General features: G+C 38.8%; 2 long non-coding RNA genes across 10 annotated transcripts; one reads left to right on the forward strand and one right to left on the reverse strand.

The window, feature by feature from the left end:
* Positions 1-2,796: 2,796 nt before the first annotated feature.
* On the reverse strand, positions 2,797-5,769 carry LOC117163070 (uncharacterized). 6 transcript variants are annotated; one of them, XR_013060323.1, is made up of 6 exons: positions 5,615-5,749; positions 5,204-5,257; positions 4,707-4,833; positions 4,129-4,228; positions 3,804-4,025; positions 2,797-3,701 (listed from the first exon to the last, which is right to left on the reverse strand). It is a non-coding gene; the product is annotated as an uncharacterized LOC117163070 (long non-coding RNA). The 6 variants fall into 6 exon arrangements; XR_013060325.1 differs by having other exon boundaries at positions 5,132-5,257; XR_013060324.1 differs by having other exon boundaries at positions 5,553-5,737.
* A 15,916-nt stretch (positions 5,770-21,685) lies between these two features.
* On the forward strand, positions 21,686-23,395 carry LOC117163111 (uncharacterized). 4 transcript variants are annotated; one of them, XR_013060334.1, is made up of 6 exons: positions 21,686-21,745; positions 21,824-22,312; positions 22,440-22,636; positions 22,800-22,958; positions 23,047-23,178; positions 23,266-23,395. It is a non-coding gene; the product is annotated as an uncharacterized LOC117163111 (long non-coding RNA). The 4 variants fall into 4 exon arrangements; XR_004465412.2 differs by having other exon boundaries at positions 21,712-22,030; positions 22,104-22,312; XR_013060335.1 differs by having other exon boundaries at positions 21,712-21,957; positions 22,104-22,312.
* The last annotated feature ends 265 nt before the right edge of the window (positions 23,396-23,660 follow it).

Here is a 23,660-nt window from a genome sequence, read left to right on the forward strand (position 1 = left end):
TAAAAAAAAAGGCGAATGAGCAATAGCCCATTCGTATGCATTATTAATAAGACAATGTTACAATTCAATTGTAGAACACAGACTGACTCATTGACTAAGGGACTGGGATCTTTACCTCCTCATTATGGTTCACATATCCTACGGGTGGGAGTCCGGCTACTGTCTGTTCTCATCGCTATCGCATGACCAAGTGTTATCGACATATCCTGAGGTTGGCAGATGTCTGGCTTTTGGGCGACGTTACACTCGCCCCTTCGTAGAGTGAACTTAGTCCTCTAAGTTCTTGCGTTTCTTCAGAATCGATGGATGAAATTTGGCCTTGGGCGGTGTTGATAATTAAAAACTTACTCTTGATTCTCTTTCTGTTCCAGGTTGTACAGGTAATATCGGTGTGTAAATGTTTATAGGGGCGGAAGGTTTTGCAGTACTAACGTTAGGTGTGTTACTAACGGTGTTTTTCTTAATTTTGTAGCAAAATATGTGAATACATAGTTTTGTCAGTCCTATCTTATTAAGCAGATACAAGCATATGAGTCCAATGGATATATATCCTATTATTTGCAACGTAGTGAGACCTCAAGTTTTAGTTTGTGTTATTCTGTGGGAAAAAGTTAATTGATTGGCTCTATCTCCTATTTGATTCAAGGTATCAGTATAACCGTTTAGGTTGCTCTTACTTTAGGAGTCTTTTCTAAGGCATCAAGCATTGAGGATCAATCTACGTTATTAGTTATATTTATAGTTCTGATCTTAATATCGTAAGAAATGCTCTTGGGATTGCCACTGATTCTCATATGGTTGTCTCCATACGATATATCTAGTTATTTTAGTTTTCAACAGAGAGGGTTGCTTCAGTTTGACAATTTGATGTCCTTCTTTAGAGAATATATTGAGTTCTATTGGTTTTCCTGGTATAGCTATGTAGTGATTTTCGTTTTTGAGTGGTATAAAAGTTATTTCTACTATCTTATAGACTGTGAATTTACAAAATCTTATGGTATTGTCTACACTAAGTTTTGTTTGCAAATATACAATTCGTGTTTGATTCGTGTTTGCTTGTCCAAATACATCTGGTCTACATTCATATAAGTTAATCCTGAGGTGAAAAATATCGGACGTTCGACTAATGGGGCGAGAAATGCTCCGTTCTTTTGAGTCGGTATAAGGTATACCTGTTCTATTTCCCATTCTGAGTCAATTATTGTTGGAATTGAAATTTTAAAGAAGATCTTTTCGCTTTGGACAAACAGTGTGAGTGTAGAGACGTCTAAAATATTTTGGAAATTATTTTCTTCTGGTGAAAATCCTTCATTTATGATGTGATTTCCTAAAGCCTTAGCGTACTGTTCTAAGAAAGTGTGATGATTTATAATCTGGGGGCTAATAATTCCTTGTTTTCCTAGTAAAATTAAATTGAATATTTCATCGAGTTGAAAGTGTAGATCTGACAAAGCGCTTTCTATAGAAATAGTCTTGTCTATTAGAAGTCCTAGCTTGTTTACTTGATTTATTTTATTTTGTATGTCCGCGTTTACTTTTTCTAATTGTTTTAGGCTGTCGGTGTTCAGGATTTTCCTAATTAGAGCGGCTTGATTAGCTACAATGGTTTTTAATTCGTTTCCTTCGCTAAATAGTTTGTCGATATTCTGGTTTATCAATTGTAAATCGTCAGAATCTAAGGTTCCGAAAAGTGTTTTGCTGATTGAACCTATAGCGTCTATTAATCCTCTCTTAACTCTAGAATGAGTTAATAATCTTAAATGTGTTCCTAGCGTTTTGATGTTATTGAACTTGTTGGTTAAGGAAAGTATCTCTGATTTTACTTGACATGGGGTGGTATAATGTTTTTGGATCTCTGTTATGTGTTTTCCTAACGTATCGATGTGGTTAAATATATCGCTTACATCTATTCCTATATATACGTTAACTTTTTCATTACACTAATAGGCTATTACACTAATAGACTAATATTTTCTCGTGGAAAATTGCGTTATTTTCTATCGGTATTAATTCCAATCCGAGCACGAGGGTTGTGCATGAGATGAGCGTCCTGAAAAGTATGGTTTAATTCTGTTACCATGTATCTTCTTAATTTGGTTAATCGTATTCTTCTAGCTTTAATCTCCATCTAATTAATCGTGATGAGGGGTTTGCAATTTTTAAGTTAAAACTTGATGGTCGGTTCTTATGAGAAAATGTCCTCCTAGCAAATATTGTCTCAAACGTTTTACTGCCCATACGATTGCAAGGAGTTCTTTTTCAGTGGTTGAGTAATTTCTTTCGGGGGATTTAGTGTTCTGGAGATGTAACAACAAGGATGGTCGTTTTGTGAAAGAACAGCGCCTATTCCTTCGTTAGAGGCGTCGGTTGTTAATGTAAATGTTTCGTTAAATTTGGAATATGTCAATACTGGGGCTTTGCATAATGCGTTTTTGAGAGTTTGAAAGCTATCTTGTTGTTTGTCTGTCCAATGAAAGGGTGTGTCTTTCTTTGTCAGGTCGGTTAGAGGTTTGGTTTGAACAAATGGATGAATTACAATTCAACAATTTAATTAAATTTCGCAATGGCATCATGAATAATCCGAAAGGAAAGGGAAGAGGAATGGAACGATAGGACTATACACTTTTATAACAAATACTGTTACGACCGTTCGCGGAGAGACGCGTTCGCTAGGAAAACGAGTCAGCGAGAGGCGTAAATTCTCGCTACGATTCGGTTAATCGACGCCGCGAAATAGCCGTTCCCCTGTTTCGGTTAAGATAACAGAGGTGGTTAAATGAATGTAACACTGTACAGTAAGTTATATATCACCGTTTATTCTAACAACTTGTAAAGAAGATAGTTACGCTGGTGCGCATGTATAAGATGAGTGAGTGACTGATCTACGGGTGTGTTCCCGGTCGAAGGATGTTGACTGTTCGAAGGATGGAAAATCAGTTGTCTTCGGAGACGATGCTGTGGCGGAGGAAAGCTAAGGATGGGTGTGTCTAGCGCACGGGACCATCGGATTTGTTGGTGACGATTTTGTCTAAGAGAGTGAGAGAAATAGGCTTTGTTGTTAATTGGTTAAATGAAGGTTGGTGGACTAGGAAGGGTCTTAGCTGCCCTCGAGAGAAAGTGGTTAGTGGGAGGAAAGTTGCACCATACGTGAGAAAAACTAACTTTCCCTTGTCAAGCCGTAGTAGACAATGGTCTTTAAAAATGAGTCGGAAAACAGATGTTTGTTGGGTCTGAAGGACCTTAGCTAGCGAATTGCTTAGATTTATGATGGGTCCTTAAGAATATTGAGGGTACGCAGCGAGGATGAGCGGACATCTGGTTTACGTCTGGCCCGCGGTGTGTGGCCTGGTCTAGGTAGAATGTCGCCCGACGTAACAAATACGAAATATCAAACAATCTAATATATAGCAAATATGGACATACAAAATCTACAATAAACAAAATACATCTTATATACAACGGAATATAAAATATATAAAACACCTAGGCATATTATCACACTTCGATAAACCAAGCACTATTGTCAAAATCCACACACGAAACGTCAAGATTGAAGTGAAAGGGATTCCACGAACAGTACACTTGATCAAGTTACAACTAACACATCATCGAAGTAGACCACCAGAACGATTTCAAGAGGCAATGTAGTACAGTGGTGTATGGCATAATGTTGCTTGTCGAATATTGCAGATAGTAGAAACCTAAAAGAAAAAGGAAAATTACTATGTATGTTCTAACTATTATTTGAATATAAAATGTGTTATTCAATAAAATAATTACAAAACAGTGAAAGTGAAAAGTACCTTGCGAACAATTGCTCATCATAGAAGGAAGTGTATGTGCGAAGACAGGTTATAGGTCCATATTCATAGAACATAATGTATGACAGTCAGCATAAACAAATGGATGAATTAACCTCAATTGTCTTAATACAAAATATAATATTACTAAATGTTTATAACAATATTGTGGTTAAGCCAAAGGAAGTGTGACACTGCTTATCGAATAGTGCAGATAGTGGAAACCTAAAAGACAAAAGGAAAATTACTATGTGTGTTCTAACCATTATTTAAATATAAAACATGTTAATTCAATAAAATAACTAAAGGCAGTGAATGTGAAAAGTACCTAGTGCACGATTAATCATCGTAGAAGGAAGTGTACATGCAGGAATTCCACAGAGACAAATTATGGATCCATTCCATAGAACATAATATGCGTCTGTCAGCTGAAACGGAATGGATAAACTAACCTTAATTGCCTTGACATATATGAAAGAAAATAATATTATTAAAAATTTACAACAATATTACAATTAAACTAAAAGAAGCACGATAACAGTCAATGACTGTTGTTCGACAATAGACTTACGGTTGTCCAATGGAAAAGAAAACTCAAAGATCAAGAAAATATGTGACATTGCTACAAATAAGTCAACACTGACGCAACAGTCTTCGATAAGAAGAAACAAAATTAGTTAATAAGTGTAGAAAGAGGTTATAGAATAATTAAGATAGGTTAACTGAATGTCAATAATAAATATGACTAGAATAAGAAGGTGTTATACTATATTAACCTATATAATATTGTTAAATTATTGTATCTGACATATGGAAATAAATTTTATAATACACAATAGCGATAGTTGATACAATACAATACCCACGTATTAAATTAAATTAATTAAATGACATTTTTATACTTACAAATATAGGATGGATAAAGATATCCATAGTAAGTATTTAGAACATAAGAAGAACCGGATGATGCCGTACGTACTGCAGGAATGCTCCAGGTAAGTGATGCAGTGTTGAAGGAACATGATCGGAGAAGCTATAAAACAATAATAACCCAATAAACAAGCTTTGACTAATAATATATGAATTAGCTCCAAAATTATACCATTTAAATATGAAATAACAACAAATCACAAGAACCAAGTAACGACAAACTAACAAAAGGAAGCAGAAATAGTCAATGAATATAGAAATAGATTAGAAATTAATCAAGACAGGTTAACTAAGCATCAACGATAAACATGATTAAAATAAGAAATTATTATATTACATTGAGCTATTATAGTGTTATTATACTAAATTTAATATAAAGAAATAAAGTTATACATACTTACAGATATAGGATAAATAAAAGTAAAATAAGTGTTTAGAGAATAACGAAGAACCAGACGATGCCAAATACTCACTATATGAATGTTCCAAGTAAGCAATGCATCATCGAAGGAATAGAATTTGAGAAACTACAAACAATAATAATTCAATAAACAGGTTTTAACTACTAATACATAGATTAGCTCAAAAATTTATACTATACAAATATGAAATAACAATAAATCGCAAGTACGAAGTAACGACAGATTAATAGGAAAGAAATAGAAATAGCTAATAAATATAGAAATAAGCTATAAATTAATCAAGATAGATTAGCTGAATATTGATGACCAAACACGATTAAAATTAGAAATTATTATATTGTGTTGAGTTACTATAGTATTATTATATTAAATCTGGCATAAAGAAATAAGGTTATATTACACAATAGTGACTGGTGACACAATACACTATGCACACATTAAATTAAACCAATAAACACAAACCTCCTTATAATCAAACAATGAAACAATTCTATTAGTAATTAATAATTTCGAGAACGATATAATCCACATGCTATTACATTAAAATAACACACAGTATATATATATGTCGGATTAACATTAGAATTTAAGGCGCGTAACTATTCATCGTTTGATTTAGCCATCGTTTTACACAACAGAGATTATATTTACGCGTATATACAAGATTTTACAAAATATTATGAATATGGAGTTTAATGAATAATAAGATTAACAAACAATAAGTTTAACTAATGATTAGATTAACGAATAAGTTTAACGAATAATAAGTTTAACGAATAATAAGTTTAACGAATAATAAGTTTAACGAATAATAAGATTAACGAATAATAAGATTAACGAATAATGAGATTAACGAATAATAAGTTTAACGAATAATGAGTTTAATAAACGTTATTAACAATGTTCTTGGGCTCAAACAAATCTACGGTCAACGGGATAACTCTACTATGCGTAGAATAATTTTTAGACACAAAAATACGATTGCTGAGACGCTCGGTAAACTGCTCGATGTATCACTTTCCAAGGCGATCACACGAATGAAGATCTGATGAAAATCTTTCTCGCTGTACGATTGCATTTGTTTGTTATATGCTCGCTGGAAGCATCGAGAAGGTTCCAATCGCCGTTGCTAGGCAGTTTCTGCCAAGAGTTTGTTATATACTCTTTGGAAGCATGGAGAAAGTTCCAAACGCCGTTGCTAGTCAGTTTCTGTCTGGAGTTTGATTCCTAATACAACGTGTGTCTCATTATATCGACATCTCCAAAGTACAATTCTATGTGGCCAGGCCCGTTCTTGAGGCCGTATGCCTCCGCAACCACATTTCTAGGGAGAGCCATACAACCGATCCACACCTTCGTCAGGCAAAGCGTTCATCCCGTGACCGCGGCTACGTTCGGCGACTGGCTATCGCCTCGAGCCCAAGCTCATTATCACAAATCTCGAAAAAAATCGGATCAAAAGACGACGATTGTTTAATTACGCCTATGATAGAATCTAGATTACGGTGTTAGGGGATTATCCTGAAGTTCCAAAGGGAAGGCTCCGATGTTCTTTCATCTCCGACATATATATTACAACAAACGTACACATCACAACGAACATAAAACAACATTGTTGACCACTTCACTAAAATAGAGTTGAAACTAAGTAACAAAACAATTATTTCAATATCAAACAAAATTAAAAAAAAACACACCCTTATTCAAGACGCTATTTTGGAAATCCGTCGCGAGCGTGAAGCAGCTCTCACGTATGCGCAATGAAATACATTCGGTAATTATATACACTATTATAAACATAAAATAACATTAATCCTATTCGAATTACACGTCATCTACTAAAATAAAGCTAAAAATAATTAATAGATAGACAATTAATTCGATATTAATAAAAGTCACTACATACTAGGGACGCCAATACGTACATGTAGTAACCTTTATACCTTGCAAATAAATTATGTTTTTAATGAAGAAATAAATATTTAACAACATCTATACGAGGACCCGCCAACACACCTTTTATGCGGATGAATTCAAACAGTGCGCTGTAGACTATGTGATTATACAAGTAGCAGGACTCCAACCTGCGACATCTTGTCCCCAATGCGTAAATGTTTGTCTTGACTTAACTCAACATGAAAGAAATTTTCTGATACAAGGAATTGTAATTCGCGCCGTTGCCCGTGTGACATCAATCACATCTCCACCTACATCAGAGATAAGACATCAACCCCAAGTTTCGGACTCTTTTGGATACATCACCACCTTATCATCATAGTCTACACCAAGGCTGTGACGCACCTTAGGCCACATCAGAGATAAAATATTGACCCCCGACCTTCGGACACTTTTCTACATCATAACCTACACCGAGCCCCTCAACATCCTCAAACCAAAACGTATATAAACCGAGACTTCACCCAGCTCGGGCAGTTCTTGTTCTAGCCGTTGTTCTTGTACAAACCCCTTTTTACGGTTCAGTTATTGTAAGTGCTAAAATTATAATAAAGTTGGATAAAATAAAAATAATAGTTGGGTTACGACTTAGCTTTCTTTTTCTCTTACAACCCAAGTATCAATTTTATGCGATATTTTGGCGATCCTGCCAAGATCCATCAGCTTCAGTGTAAACGAAATCACGATTTCGGCGTACGCGCATCATTGAAGATTGAAGGATCAGCGGAGAACTGCGAATCTAACTACGAAGCCCTGCAGCAATTTTCAACGTTCCACTATGGTGAAACTAGACGAGAGGACTACGATCAGCGCAGAGTAAGCCTAGTGCCTCTAGTGCCCAGTGAAGTTCGAAAACACGTGCCGCCCAACCGTCGAAAGTGAACACAGCCAAGTGTTTCCTATCCTTTAGGGAGAAGAAAATCCCACGCACCTAACCCCAACCCGAATACTAGCCTCATAGCCTCATGACTAGTTATTCATTTTGAATTAACTAGCTTGATGATGGCCCAGCAATCACGACCAGGCTCTCCCGAGCAAATTCGCAACTACCCCGCGTTACCTCCTCCGTGGCAGAAGTGCAGCAGATTCCCCCGTACCAATGACGCCAATAATACAAAAAAGCGAAAGATAGAAACACCAAAATCAAACACGATCGACACCCGGAACGAACAATCAACAATACAAATAAACACCCACAACAGGTTCGCCGTATTGGAATCCACAAACGACGCCATGGAAATCGCAGACCCGCCGCCAAACCAACACGCACAGAGAATCCGCCCTCCCCCACCAATATTTGTTGATGATGTCATTGACATACAAACGATGATCAAGTCCTTAGAGAGAGAGATATCTCCAAGGAGGACTACAACCTGAAGATAAACAACAACAAGGTAATAATTCTGCCGACAAACCCAGATGCATACAGAAAACTCACCAAGCTAGTTAGGACCTTGAATGCCAACTTCCACACTTACCAACTCAAACAAGAAAGGCCTTTCCGGGTGGTTCTACGCAACATCCACCACTCAGCAGACATTGATGAACTAAAATTCGAACTCTTAAAACTCTGCCACGAAGTCATCAACGTCAGCAACATAACGCATAGAGTCTCGAAAGACCCGCTATCCTTGTTCTTCTTAGATTTAAAACCAAAACCCAACAACAAAGAAATCTACAAAATCAGTAGGCTATTGAACGCAATAGTTAAATTCGAGCCACCGCTTGTCAAAAAAGAGATAGTTCAATGCAAAAGGTGCCAAAGGTACGGCCACACGCAAAGATACTGCAACTATACATTCCGCTGTGTTAAATGTGCAGGTACACACCCCACTGACCAATGCAATAAACCACTGAAAACCCCAGCGAAGTGCATCCACTGTCAAGGTGACGACTCTGCCAACTACAAAGGCTGCTCAGTCTACAAAACCCTGTACACAAACAAGTACCCTAAACTCAGAGTAAGAGAGGTAACCAACCAAATACCCAGCCCGCCGAAATTCACGACTACCCCAATCCCCTCAACCAACCAAGTACCCAGTCCTACTAAATTCACCACTACCTCAACCTCCTATGCCCAAGCAGTACAAGACATCCAAAATAATCCGAATAACCAAAGGGATCTTTCTCAAAATAATGTTCCCAATTCCCCTAACACAGACAACGTCTCTAGGCTTGAAAAGCTAATAGAGAAACAATAGGAGCAAATAAATAATTTGCTATCGTTATTAACACCCATCATGGATTAATTAATACGCCTCGACGCAAAATAGAACCAAGACTCACAGCTCTTTGGAATGCCAACGGTCTAGCGCAACACAAACTTGAACTAGAACTCTTCTTAAAACACCAGCAAATCGACGTAATGCTCGTATCGGAAACCCACTTCACCGACAAGAGCTACCTGAAAATAAATGGTTACAAATTCTACCATACCCAACACCCCAGCGGAAAGGCCCACGGTGGCACCGGAATAATAATCAAAGCAAGTATTAAGCACTACGAACTTCCATCATTCCAGAAAGACTACCTCCAAGCAACAAACGTAGCAATAGAAGACTGTCATGGCTCAATCACCACCTCAGCAGTATACTGCCCTCCCAGACACTCCATCGCCAAAGAAGACTTTGATAACTTCCTGGACACCCTGGGCAATAGATTCATAGTTGGAGGAGACTATAACACCAAGCACATCCAATGGGGCAGCAGATTGGTTACAGCAAGAGGCAAAAACCTCTTAAACAGCATAATAAACAACAACCTCAACTACCTCACCACATACGAACCCACATACTGGCCCACTGACACCAACAAAATACCCGACCTTCTCGACTTCTTCGTAACTAAAAATATCTCATCAAGACACGTCCAAATCAACTCCTCGGCTGATCTCTCCTCTGATCATTCCCCCGTGATAGCAACAGTTAGTTCAACAATAATCGAGAATACACCTAATGACTCCATTCACAACAAACACACCAACTGGCAGCTCTTTAGTGAAGTCTTTACTCACTCAACTTGAGCCTTAACTTCACTAAAAACTAAGGAAGAAATCGAAGCAGCCACGGAATACTTAAATACGAGCATAATAAACGCTATCGGCCTCTCCACACCGGCAATGACATCTATCAGCAGATATGAATATCCCCATTACATATTAAAAAAAATAGCAGAAAAACGTAGACTAAGAAGAGTATGGCAGACCCATAGAACACCGGATGATAAAAAATTACAAAAATGACTGTTCTCATAAATATCTCGCCAATTTGTCCCCCACAGCTGACTCCAACTACTCACCATGGAAGGCCTCCAGGAAACTCACGCGCCCCCCACAAATAATCCCTCCAATCCGCCGTCCGCAAGGTGGATGGACACGTAGCCCTATAGAAAAAGCCAACCTGTGTACTAAATACTTGTCTAAAGTGTTCAAACCCCATTACTCCAAAGCTGCTGCGGACGTTACTGAATACCTGCACACCCCCTTCCAAATGTCCCCTCCTATTGAACCCTCTACTTCTGCAGAGACTATAGAATCAATCAGACGCCTAAATCCCAAGAAAGCAGCAGGGCTCGACCTAATAGGCAATAAAGCAATCAAGGAACTTCCCATAAAAGGGATTGCACTCAACACATCGATTTTTAACGCTATCCTTCGCTTTGAACACTATCCTAAGGCCTGGAAAATCTCACTGATTACCCTCATCCCTAAACCCGGAAAACCGATATATGAAACCTATTGCCCAATCAGTATTTACCTACCCTGTCTAAACTATTCGAGAAGATACTAACGAATCGACTCCTTCCACTCCTAGAGGGTTTGAAAACACTCCCAGGTCACCAATTCGGCTTTCGAAAACAACATTCAACAGTAGAGCAAATCCATGGCATAACCCATACGATCAGCTAAACCCTTGAAAAGAAAAAGTATTGCTCAGCGGTTTTCCTAGACATTCAACAGGCACTCGACAAAGTATGGCATGAAGGGCTACTATACAAGCTTAAAAAGATCCTACCTCACCCCTACTACTTCCTAAAATCCTACCTAACCAATAGACAATTCATGGTTAATTGCCTAGACGCCACTTCCGCAACATTCCCAATAGAATCCGGCATACCCCAAGGTAGTGTCCTCGGACCCCTACTGTACTCCATCTACACTGCCGACCTACCTATATCAAACGAGATAACAATAGCAACATTTGCTGACGACATAGCGCTATTAGCTATCCACGCAGACCCGGTAATTGCCTCATCCACTCTCCAGCGATGTCTCTACTCCATGTAAAGTGGTTTCATAAATGGGGTCTTCAAAATCAACGAAAAAAAATCCACACATGTAACCTTCTCGCTCCGAAAACAAACCTGCCCCCAGGTCACCATTAACAACACAATAACTCCTAGCAAAGACTCAGTTAAATACCTGGGCATGACCCTGGACAGGAGACTAACTTGGAAAAATCACATCACAGACAAAACAAAGCAACTCAAGGACAAACTCAAGAAATTCTATTGGCTCACTGGCCGACGCTCCAACCTAAGCACACGGAACAAAATTAGCCTCTACAAGACAGTAATAAAACCTGTCTGGACCTACGGAATCCAACTATGGGGAACAGCAAGTAACTCCAATATTGAAATACTTCAACGCTTCCAATCGAAAACGCTAAGATCCCTAATTGATGCACCTTGGTATGTAACCAACGAGACAATACACCGCGACCTCAAGATACCCACAGTCAAAGAGGAAATTTTTTTTTTATTTATTTATTTGGATTTTACAATTTGTCCAGTAGGACATTTGGTAAAATATTATAGCGGTATACTAATATAACATGTAAGTGGCTACCCCCAGCGGGGTACCATCATCGTGTTTGTTAGGTTATGTCCTTTGTGAGATCTGTTGGGTGTTTCCTTTTTAATCTCCTTTTTATGCTTGATGTGTCGACCGTTTCCGCTGCCAGCCGGTTTGGGTGCGTTGCTGTTCTTTCTCCGTATCTTCTTGCACTTTTGTTAATCTCCTCCTTGACCGTTGGTATTCCCAGGTCTTTCCGTATGTCCTCGTTCCTAACGTACCATGGCGCGTTTACTATTGTTCTAAGAATTTTTGCTTGCATTGTCTCTATTTTGGTTATATGGCTCATTGCTGCCATTCCTCATAGTGCTATTCCGTACGTCCAGCTTGGTTTTACGACCATTTAATATATTTTTAATTTGTTTTCTATGCTTAGTTTGGATTTTCGACTTCTTAGTCAGTACATTTGTCTCCTTGCCATCTGTATTTTGTCTATTGTTGCTTTAATATGCTGTTTCCATGTGAGTCGTGAATCTAAGTGGAGTCCAAGGTATTTGACTTGCCTTGTTTGTATTATGTGTGTGCCGTTTAGTATAATGTTTGGTGGTATCTGTTTCCGCAGTGTTAATGTGATGTGTTTGCATTTATCCGGGTTTGCTTTGATTTGTTTTGCTTGAAGCCACTTTTCTATTTTTGTGATATGTTCTTGTAGTAATGTAACTGCTGTTGCAGGGTTAGTGTGCCTGACTAGTACAGCTGTGTCATCCGTGAATGTCAGTATTTTGCTATTGTTAGTTGTTGGCATGTTGGCCGTGTATAATGTCTATAAAATTGGTCCTAGGACGCTTCCTTGCGGAACTCCTGCCTTGATTTCTTTAGCTTCCGAGTATGTGTCTTTGATTTTTACTATGAAAGTTCTGCTGCTTAAGTATGATTTGATTAATTGGTATACCTGCCCCGGGAACTGCTCCCTGATTGATTGAAGTAGGCTAGTGTGGTTTATTTTATCGAATGCTTTTTTGATGTCCATAAAGAGTGCTGTGCAGTATTGTTTTGTTTCCAGCGCCTGTAAGATTTCATTGACGAGTCTGTGCGTTTGTTATATTGTGGAGTGTTTGTTTCTGAATCCGAATTGGTGATCCGGTATTAACTGGTTCTTCTCTATTATTGGTTTTATCGGGTCGTAGATTATTTTCTCTAGTATCTTGGAGAACACCGGAAGTAGTGAGATTGGTCGGTAGGACTCGGTTTCGTGTGGGCCTTGCCTGGTTTGGGTATCATTATGATTTGTGCCAGTTTCCAAGCTTTTGGAAAGTATTGTATTCTTAGTATTGCGTTTACTATTATTGTGATTTGTCTTGTCGCTTTTGGCGGAAGGTTTTTCAAGATTTTGCCGTTAATTAGGTCGATTCCTGGTGCTTTGTTATTTTTTGTTTTCTCAGTTATGTTTCTGATTTCTTGTGCTGTTGCTTTGGGTATGGCGTAGTGATTGTCAGTTGGTGTACTAGTAGTTAGCGCATCCTCGTCCGTATGACTATTGTGGTTGCTGTGGTTGATGTTATGTGGGGTGAATGTGTTGCATAGGTGGTTGGAGAATTCTTCAGCTTGCTCTTCGTTGCTTCTTGCCCATGTGTTGTCTGCTCTTTTGATTGCTGGTACCATTTTTATTGTCTTCTTTATTTTTTTTGTGGCTTTCCATAGGGAGTAGTTGTAGTTCTCGTGAGCAGATAGTGACTCGATGAACTTTGTGAACTCGTTGTTGTTGTGCTCTTTTATTTTGTATTTTATTTCTTTTGCGAGTTTGTTTAGGTGTGTTTTGTTTTCTTTTGTTCTGTATTTTTGCCATTTTGCTTTCGCTTTCCTTTTTTCTCTAATTTTTTCGAGGATGTCTAGTGGAACTGTTTTTGTTTGTCTGTTGGTTGTTTCAGGTATAGTGGTTGCCCTTGCTGCTTCTTGGATAGTTTCTGGGAGTGTTGTTACTGCTTGATCGGTGTGTTCAGGTGTTTTCAGTGGGATGTTGCAGCTGATTTTGCTCTCTATTATTTCTTTGAATATTTGCCATTTGGTGGTTTTATTGCATAGTTTCTCTGTGCTGCTGTAAAGTATTGGTTTTTTTCTGTATGTAATTATTATGGGCGTATGGTCGAAGGTAAGCTTGAGGCTGGGTGCTATGTTTACTTTATTTGCGTTTAGTCCCTTTGTAACTGCAAAGTCTAGCAGGTCAGGTATTTTGCTCAGGTCTGTCGGTCTTCCTGTGGATAATATATTGAGGTTATTATTTCTAATGTATTTTTCCAAAGTTCTACCTCGTGGTGTAGTGATTCTTGATCCCCATAGTGTGTGCTTTGAGTTATAGTCTCCCGCTGCAATATACTTGTCACCTAAGTGTCGGAAGTAATCTTCCCACATTTCCGTTATGATTTTGTGTCGCGGCGGTACGTATACTGCTAACAACTGCAGTTGGTTGCTGTTAGTCTGTACGGTAACGGTGGTTGCTTGTATATGTTCCTTACTGACCTGGCTGTGTAGGTGATGTTTAATGTCGTTTTTTATTACTACTGCCGTCCCTCCGTGTGCTTTCCCTGAGGGATGCTTGGTGTCGTATATGGTGTAGTGCGGTATTTTTATATAGCTTTTTATTGTGAGGTGTGTTTCTGAGACGAGTAGTATACCGATGTTGTTGCTATACAGGAATGTTTTAGTTTCTAGGGCCCTTTGTTGTAGGCCGTTAGAGTTCCAGGCTGCTATTTTAAGCGTGTCTATTTTTATTTTTTGCTTATCATGTTAGTAACTGTAACATGACTGTTATCTGCTGTGTTTGCTGTCTGAGGAGTTCGTTTTGTTCGCTTATCATTTTTGTGAGTATTTCGGTGTTTTTTTATGGAATGTTTTATTAACTCTTTGATTTCTGTAGCGTCGTTGCTGTGGTTGTTCTGTTCTTGATTGGCTAAGGGTGACGACCGGTTGACTACTTGCGCGTAGCTTCGGTTTCTAGCGGTGTTGGTGTTAGTGTGGTTATTGTTCCTTGCGTGCTGTGTTTTTGGTGTTGACGTAGGGTCTGTGTTGTCCTGTTACGTGTGGAGATGGTTGTGTGTCCTGTTACGAAGCGACGGAAAAAGTTTGCCTTGAAGTTGCTTTCTTACTAGACAGCCTTTGTAACTCGCTGGGTGATTTCCACCGCAATTGTAACATTTTACGTCGTTTATTTTTCCCATGTGTAGGCAGTTCGCTGTTAGGTGCTTTTCTGCGCATTTGACGCACGCCGGGTTCCTGTTGCAGTAATGTTTGGTGTGTCCATATTGTTGACACCGCATACATTGTGGTATGTCTTTTTTGTGCCTGGGTGGCTCGACTGTGATGAGTGTGTTTAAGATTTTTTTAATATCGAAAATTTGCTTGTTGTTATTTTTAGGTTCTAATTCTATTAAGAATAGCTGTAGTGGTTGCTTCGTATCGTACCTTGTGATATTGTTTATAGTTCTTGTTTGGTGGCCCATCTTTGCTAATTCGTTACTTAGTTTTTTTGTGTTGATTTTTGGGCGCAGTCCTCTTATGACTACTTTGTAGCTCCTTTCCGTTTTGAGCTGGTACGTGTGGTATATGGCATTTTTCCCCCTTAATTCTTTTATATCTTTTCTGTAATTTTCTGGTGTGTTTGTTTGGACTTTAATTTGTTCTGGTTTTGTTTGTTTTATTGTGTAACTATCCTTTCCAACAATATTGTTAAGTTGATCGGTAAGCGGATCTATTATTTGCGCCTCAACAAATATTGGTGGTGGTTTTGTGATGTGTGTTGATTGGTTTGTGGTGTTGCTTGTTTGGTCGTCGTCTGATTCTTCTGTTAGCGAGCTGAAGGAGTTTCTTAGTAATTCTTGCAGCCATCGCTGCTTTTCCATATCTAGGTTGGCTGTTATTTTTCTTTTTTTGTTATAGCTGGCTACCTTCCAGCTTTCGTCCTGTTGAGTTGTTGCTTTGTTGTTTTCCATGTCAACTTCTATCGTGGCTGAGCAGTCCTGTCCTTGGTTTGTTGGTTGACTTGTTTTTAATATATCTGTTGTTTTGTGTATGTAATATTGTTCTTGTTTGTTTATAATTCTTATCGGTGGAATATTTTCCATGGTTGGTTTGCTAGTCTTCTTGATATAGGACACGGGTTTCCACCGTTTGGCTATAGGCGTAACAGTTCGTAGTTTTCTCTTCCCCACTTGCCGCACTTTCTCCGGAGCACTGTTTCACACGCCCGTTTAGCTCGGCTGCTCGGGCAGAACTGAATCCAAGAATTAACCGAGGAAGAGATAGAGAAAATAATTCGAGACAATCATAACGGTACGATAGGACATTTAGGAATCCAAAAGACATACCAAAGAATAAAAGAACGATATAAAATCCCACATTTATTAAATAAAGTCGAAGAGTTTATAAAGAGATGTGAAGCTTGTCAAAACGAGAAATTAACGCGGATTAGACCAAAAGAAGAACCAATAATATCTGACACACCATTACAACCTAACGACAAAATTGCTATGGACATCATAGGACCTATGACCAAAACTAAGAAAGAAAATCAATTTATACTCTCAATACATGACGAACTGACAAAATACTTGGTCCTAGTACCACTAACAACACAACAGATAGAATCCATAATAACTGCACTCTTAGAAAACTATATTTACATATTTTCTGCATCCAAAACAATTCTAACAGACAAGGGACAAAATTTCATTAGCGAACTCATGTTAAAATTCGAAGAGGTATTTAAGATTAAACACATTAAAACCACTAGCTTCCACCCTCAGTCAAATGGATCTCTAGAAAGAACACATGCCGTAGTAAAAGATATAATCCGTACAAGTCTGCATGATAATAATGATAAAGAATGGGATGAAATATTAAACTTCATATGTTTGGGTTATAAAACAGCTGTACACGAAGGTACCGGATTTTCATCTTTTAAACTAACATTCGGTAGAGACGCAAACCTACCATCAGCAATCGCGAGAACTTCGAATTTAACTTACAATGATATGTTTTCACTCTGGCAAAAACAATTAAATAAATATTTAGATATCGCGAGAAAAACATTAATAAACAGCAAAAAACGATACCTTCGAGACCAGAAAAGAAAGATAGTTCGAACTCAAACGGTATTTAAAGAAGGATATTTTGTATTAATCCATAATGATCACAAAAGAGACAAATTGGACACTGAATGGTTAGGGCCATACAGAATCCACTCTGTCAAAACCCCTTATTATGAAATTATGATTGATAATATTATAAAGAAAATACACGGCAATCGTCTAAAACCTTACCTTCCAGGTCGACACTCCTCTTTGCCGGAATAGTATCCGCACAAATAAATATTACACCATTAGAAGGAAACTTTGTATTTATAGAAAACATAAGAAAGGATATTTGTATAGCGATACTGTCAATATTATTGCAGGATTAGACACTAGCGACGTATACGAGCAAATAAGCAAATAAAATCATATAAATCGACAATAAACTCACGCGCAACCAGCAAAGAATACGCTGAAGAGTTAGACGGATTTCAAAATCGTACCAATAACCTGAAACAACTCGCAAAACAATTGAAAACACACCCGAAGCAAACAAGGTTTACTTAACATCATAGGTTCCGTATCGAAAAGTCTGTTCGGAACTCTCGACGATGACGATCTTACACTCATAAACGAAAATATGGACAAACTATTCGATGACAACAATAAAATCAAGACTGTAATAGCTAATCAAACAGCACTTATTAGGAAAATTGTAAACTGGAAAAACCTACACCACCTAGAGAAATCATATAACGATGTATTAAAACAACAACAGCAGGCAAATATCGATAGATTTATGCTTAAAAAGATAATGAAACTCGACACCGCGATGCAAACTTTACACTTTCAGTTAGACGAGATACTTAAGGTCATAATATTAGGCAAACAGAGAATAATTAGCCCACAAATACTCGACCCCGATGAATTTATAGAAAACTACGCCAAAGTGATAGGCAACCAGATGTACAACACCGCGATCTATGCCAAAACCGAACATTTTCAGTTTATACTTGACATTAGTGATCTTAAAATCTTCACAATAGGTGACAAAATATTCCTTAAAATCACAGTACCTTTAGTTTCTAACATGGAATGGAATATATTACAGATATATCCTATCCCAAGTAAGAGAAATGGAGTATTTTTGGCTCCAGTAGTCGAACATCAGATATATTTAACTTCAGGACTTTCATGTATGAACACAGATATCGAATATCTCAACAAACTTTGTAAGAATCGTGCCGGAACCACTATATGCAAACAAACAGCACCAATCCATGATGGAAACTCGAGAACCGATTGTCACAGCGAAATAATAAACTTCAATCCTTATATCGAACATTGCCAAATAAGTGTGTTTAAGATTGAAGACATTAACTTTATACCGCCCAGAACTAGCAACAGCTACATTGCGATACCGGCAAACCCGATAGAAATAGACACAATTTGCCAAACGAAACACACCTTGCAAAAACTTGACAAGCCCTCCATCATAAGAGCCAACACTTCCTGCGATATATTGTACAAAGATGAACACATGCGTATAGGCGAGACAAAAAACGAAGTCAAATACGAAATCAAAACTAAAACCCTAGCAAAAACATACGATGGCTTCACTCATCTGTTGGACAAACTGGAGCGAGCACCAAAGATAATAGATAATTTACAAGGCTATAAGACCACGATCGATTAAATAAGCGACGAGATAAGAACTCTTAATTTCAAACATAGAATCAAAAGTATACAATATTGGGAGCTAACCACGCTCCAGATATTAGCGTACATAGCATTAGGCATGCTAGTTATATACGGATTAAAAAAGATAGGAGTATTCAAATGCATCAAAAAATGTATACCGAATACTTTATGTATCAATTTATTTTGCTGCCGAAATGAAACCGTAATCAACAGCCACAATGCGACATCCTCAGCAGTACCAAGTGCCCCGGTCGCAACATCCGACATCTATATCCCGACCAACTCATACCGCCTCGAAGAAGAAGAGGAATCAGCTGTGATTTTCAAGCCGCGCCGAATCCGATTCCACAAAAGTTTTCTGAAGAAAACTTGAGGGACCAAGTTCAATCTAAGAAGGGGGGAATGTCACAGACGAAATCCGACTAAGCAAAGCGATAAGATAGCGAAATTCCAAGCGCCTTAAAATGACTGACCATCGGAATAACATCGGGTCACTCTATCCGTTCTCCGAGATATATGATCGAAGCCTTTTCCCACTCCTACGTATAAAAGAATTTAAATACTCCCCCTAAAATCATCTAAGTCATTCTTGAACAGTCACGCCTACAGCTCGGAAGTGTATTGTACACCAGAATGAAATAAAGTTTCTTTTTTTTTTCTTAAATTTCTTTTTATTTTACGTGACACTACCTCCGTCGCGTCGCATAAGGCGGCCTTGCTCTCGGCCACCTCGCTCACTATGATCGTTCTGTCGAATTCGATAAGTATGTCACCAGCCCTGGTCTTTCTCATACCCGTCGCCCCCTCGGTCGTATTCCTGGCGTCCATGATCTTTTTGTAAGTCTCGATCCAGTCCCGACCTTCCCCAACTTTGATCAAGACCGCCTCTTTCCTCCTCCGCGTATTCGTTGACCCTTTGCCGCCTACTCTCCCCCTCCCCCCCTTTGTTGGCGCACGTACACCGGAGGATGGCAAACCCTGGGGTTCCCTCCTTTCCTTCCTTCTTCTGTCAACCGTGCTCCAACCCTCCGAATCCTCGCTCCTCGCTCTGTCCGTCTCCTCGTTGACAACCGACCTACCGCACATCTCCGCATAAGTAGGTTCCCCCTTCTTAGCTGTTGCGATCTTCCTCCCTTCACCGGGGACACCATCTTTCTTTTGGGGTACTCGGCTGCTACACTTTCGCTCATATCCTCCCTCCTCTCGTCGCGTCGTCCCTGTATTCCTTGCGACCGCTTCCACATTTCTATGGCCAGTCTTCAACCTCCTTCTTCTTCTCGTCTGACCGATACATTGGTCCAACGACAACACGATACCTTTTATCATGTTACCTATTTCTCGGATTCCCTCGTTCCTTTCCTTGTCGAGATTCAGCCTCTTCACCGGTGCGTTTAGCATTCGCACTGCCCCCGACAAGGCCTGCGTAAAACCCTTCATTTCGCTCATCGTAACCATTACTTCTTCTCCCTCGACCTCGCTATTCGGAGCGTCGATATCCTCCCTCGCGTTATCCTCCGCCTCACTACCCACCGGCAGCGGTTTCCTATATCTAGCGTGCGTACTTTTTTCTACCGCTCTCCCCTTTGTCATTTCTCCCTATAATCGGCGTACTCTGCTCGCTGTCTCCAACGCCGAACAACACTTCCTCCTTCCGATTCGTCACCGGCATCCTCCTCCATTTTTCCACTTGTAATCGGATGTCACGTAAACTTAAGGGTTGGTTGATGAAATAAAATAGCTGAGTCGTAACACTGCTATTAATACTGTTTTAATTAAACTTTATTATGAATTCAGCAATCACAATGTAATACACACTGAATTAACATAAATCACAATTAACTCCAACCACGTTATGTAAAACAGTTACAATGATACGTTAAGTACGCGACTGTTATAAGGGTAGAGACCGGTAAAGATATGTTGACTATTCTAAGGATACAGAATAAGTGAAGTTTATTGGCGATACTGTGTCTGAGGAAAGCTTGGGGTGGGTGTGTCTAAGGACACGGGACTATCGGATTTGTTGATGACAATTTTGGTTAAGGAAGTGAGGGCAGTGGACACCGTCTCCGATTGGATAATAAGACGGTTGGTGGACCAGGAAGGGTTTTAGCCGCCCTTGCGAGAAAGTTGCTAATGGAACATACCAGATGTGAAGAAAACAACTTTCTATGCTAACACGTGGTAGACAATAAACGTAAAGGAAATCTAAGACAAGAAATACTCGCTTGGTCCGAAGGACCTTAACTATGAAAATTCCAAGACCCCTGGTGGGTACTTAAGACTATTGAGGGTACGCGCCACGGATGTGCAGACATCTGGGTGCCATCCTGTCCGCGGTGTGTGGCCTGGTCTCTGATACGAATTGACGTTACACGGGCTGCGCTGAAGCCTCTTGCTTGGCTTGAATGGGCTGAACCCGTCTCCTTCCTTCTTTCCCTTCAAATTCGGTATCACGGTTCTCCCTCTTCCCTTCCTTTCTTAGCGTATACGTCCCGTCGCCCTCGGCCACGTAGCTCCTCCCTCCTATCAAATCCAATTTGATTTCCCAAACCGTGGGGGTGCCCTGCACGAGGGGGTGCCTTGGGATCAACCTCCCCCCCCTCCCCGCCGTTCTTCCAATAGCTTGATGACCGTCGGGTAGAGCTTGGGAAGCTACTCGAACTCCCGACGGGGCCTGGAGGCTCCGAAACCCCCTGCGCCGTAACTTTAATCCCTTTGTTTGCCTTATCCATATTTATTGAACATAAAAAGGTTTCATAGTCCATAAACATAGCCGGTCATCATATGTATCAGCCGTAATTACCGTTCAAACGAGAGATACTCGTGGTCCGAAAAACAAGCCAATGTCGTCATAATAATTCCCGTAAATCTACTAATATCCTTTTCCATCGTCGATTTTTACGATTTATTTCGGTTTACTTTGAAACCACTTTCGCAACTGAGTTCGGCTCTATGTATTGCATACTCCCTGTCCAACTAATGTATTGTACCGCCGCAGGTCGAAACTCTTAAAACTTTCTATCCCACGGTTCTACCGGTACACCATCAAACAACATGGCGGCACCCGTGATCTAAGTACATCGCTCAAGACCATAACAACAACTTAAAATCGTAAAAATCATAATATGTACTCACTGTACTCTGTCCGATCAGGTGTTCTCTACAATATTCGCCCGCGTTGAGTGCTCTCCTCTCTCTTCGTTTGCATCTCGCCGCAATAACCACGCCAGTTCGTCGTTACACTGGATATACACCTCGCTTATATGCGGGACTTTCGATACCGAAACGTTGAATATTGCACATTTATCTTATACATTAACCACCTAATCCAGCTCTACTTAAAATTAAATATTAAATAACGTATCATTCCCTATATGCTATGCAACTACCTCCATTAAAATATATGAACCTAACCTCTTATTCTTTACTATAGGTTGGAATAAGGCACTGTTATCGCTTTAACTAAAGATTCAGAACAAATACACAACTACTACCAGCAAGAAAAGGCGGTCCAGATAATGTACAAAACCACTCAGGTTCCACTATATTTATCTTATGCCTATATAGATATGGTTTAACCACTATTGTTGCTACATTTGAATATTTCTCGTCTAACTTGGAAACTCGAACCCAATAATAAAGGTGCGTATTATATTCTTCCTATCCTATGACCACTTAATTGAAACAAGTTACTATTAATTTATATAACATCTCCTGCGCTATGTGATATACATTCTATTAATCCATATGCCGATGTAATCTTCTATAGATTGGAACGACACAGCTGACATCACCTCAAATATCCAAACAAGCAATTATACCTCTGTTACTTCTAACTATGTATTTAGGCTAAATAATCTATTACAAACTACATTCAGCACCTAGATCTTCTGCGGATCACCCAAACGAACAAAATTTAAAACCATCTACAACCTATCGACTTAAAACTTAGGAACGAACATATAAGTAGGTGACCACTCGAATTCATCCATCTTTAATTTAATTGCATATGGATATGATTTGCCATACTTGCCATCATTAAGAAAACTCCCATAATATATTGACCACTTTATCGAGAACATCATCCTACTAATAATTTGCAAATACTAAACGACTTTATTTAATTTAGGAAATATCACCACATTAATGGTCAACCCACGAGTGAAATACTACTCCATTAACTAGCTTACTTAGGATAAAGTTTAGTAATGCATACCAATCTGTCATTTATTATATTGCATATAAATTGCTACTAGGCCTATACCTACTACGATCAATATTTACCTTGGTAATTAAAACAATAGCCACATACCTTAATTACAACTTATCGACCTAACTCAACTTGCAACTACTGATCAACTTTGTTAAATTTTTAGGAAAATACCACTATATTAATGGTCTACCACGGATGAAATAATACCCCAGCGGCAAACTTATTTGGAATAAAATTCATTAATGCATATAAACTGCTACTAAGCCTATACCTACTACGATGAACATTTACCTTGGTAATTAATGCAATAGCCAAGTATCTTAATCGCAACTTATCGTCTTAACTCCATACTTGCAACTACTAAACTATGTTCAATTTTTAGGAAAATACCACCATATTAATGATCTCCCACGGGTGTAATAATACTCCATTGACATACTTATTAGGAATACTCCATCGACCCCCTTGTTTGGGATAAAATTAATACGTACAAATATATCCTTTATTACATAGCATATAAATTACTACCAAGCCTATCCCTTCTACATCCATATTTACCTTAGTAATCAAAATATAACCAAGTACCCAAAATAAAACTTATCAACGTTAATTGTCATAACTTAGTACAACATAATATATTCGCTAATCCCTCACTAATGGCCAAGTTGCTATATAACTTAACTTAACTCAATCTATCCTCTTATAATCCTATAATCATAGGCAGCCCAATATTAAACTAATACTTACTGAATGCAACTGGCCACGATGCATTGTACT

Source organism: Bombus vancouverensis, chromosome 16 (assembly GCF_051014615.1).
Source record: "Bombus vancouverensis nearcticus chromosome 16, iyBomVanc1_principal, whole genome shotgun sequence".
NCBI lineage: Eukaryota > Metazoa > Arthropoda > Insecta > Hymenoptera > Apidae > Bombus > Bombus vancouverensis.